This window comes from Psammomys obesus, unplaced genomic scaffold, assembly GCF_907164565.1.
Source record: "Psammomys obesus unplaced genomic scaffold, mPsaObe1.curated_primary_1811, whole genome shotgun sequence".
NCBI lineage: Eukaryota > Metazoa > Chordata > Mammalia > Rodentia > Muridae > Psammomys > Psammomys obesus.
Genome location: NW_026591597.1, coordinates 3,332,223 through 3,333,577, shown reverse-complemented (window position 1 = coordinate 3,333,577; position 1,355 = coordinate 3,332,223). Strand labels below are relative to the sequence as shown.

The following is a 1,355-nucleotide window of genomic DNA, read 5'->3' as shown; positions in this document are numbered from 1 at the left end:
GTACTTTCAATTTGCATTTGGTGACTACTGAAGGCAAAGGTCTTTTGTATATTTATGGATTCAGATTTTCTACCCATTAAAAAATCTACTTCATATGTTTTCTTTTTAAGATTTTTAAGAGGCACATCTGGGTATTTCTGACTCAAGTGTTTATTAACTCACATACCAAAACTATTTTTTTATCATTCACTTTATATCCTCATTGTAGCCTCATCCCTCCTCCCCTCCTATTCCCAAAACTATTTTCTTACAGTGTCTTTTCTTTGCATTTCTTAAAAGACTTTTGAAGAGCAAATATTTTTTAATTCATATGTATATATATATATATATATGAATAAACAAATTTTATCAGAACATATACTTCACTGTCTATAAAATGGCTGCTTCATTCATGATTACAAAATCATTTTCAGATGCTTCCTTCTGAACTTAAGGAACTACTTTATCCTGACCCTAGAGACATTGCAGTTGAGGCTGCTGTATCACATGTGCCCCAGTAGGAGAGAGGCTATATCTATGCTCCTTGTTCTGACCTGTAAACAACTAAATAATTTTAGCTTACCATTCCCTGAAAAAAGCCAGTCCATCTGGCACGGAATGGCCTGGACAGGTATCTAGCATAAGATAACCACGAGTCCAAAGCCACACGGTTCTGAGAGGGCAGACCACACCCGAGATGAACTTTGCCTTGTGCCATAATGCACAAGCAGGGCATAATACCTCTGAGATCACTCCTGAGACGATTCCAGACATCAGAGGCCTGGGGTGCCACTGAGAGAAGCAGGTAAGGGGTACAGAAATGGAAGAGAAAGAAACATAGAAGGATGTACACAACGAAGAGAGGCAGAACTGGAGACTTGAGGACTGTGAGAAACAGCCTGATGTGAGTAGTCAGTGATGACACCTGGGGCTACCATGGGGTTCCTGGCAGGTGCTATTCCTGCTTGAGGGGGTTGTGAGAGAGCTGGCAGTCTGACTAGCTCAAATATATCTCTGGCCTAGATTCACAGCTTTGGGTTGACCCAACCCAACAGCTACCTCATTAATGAATTGTTGGAGTGCATGAAAGCTACAGACCCAAATCTGAAGGATCTTTATGATACAAGATAACAATAGGATGTCTGAGCAGAGTCCCAGTGAAGTTCCAGTAAGACAGAGTAGCAAAAGCCAGAGGCCTCATACCAGACCAATGACTCCTTGCAATGGACATTTCCAAGGAAAGAAGTGTGGACAAAAAGGTAAATCATGTGACATACTACAGCTTCCACAGGAGATTTTTCCCCTTTGTTTTGGGGAAGATTACAAGGATGGAAGGAGGATATGAAAAGAGGGGAGTAAGTGGGATTGGGTGCCTG

General features: G+C 41.2%; 1 pseudogene; it reads left to right on the top strand.

Moving 5' to 3' along the window:
- The first annotated feature begins 451 nt into the window (after positions 1-451).
- Positions 452-566, top strand: LOC129679519 (small nucleolar RNA SNORA17; annotated as a pseudogene).
- The last annotated feature ends 789 nt before the right edge of the window (positions 567-1,355 follow it).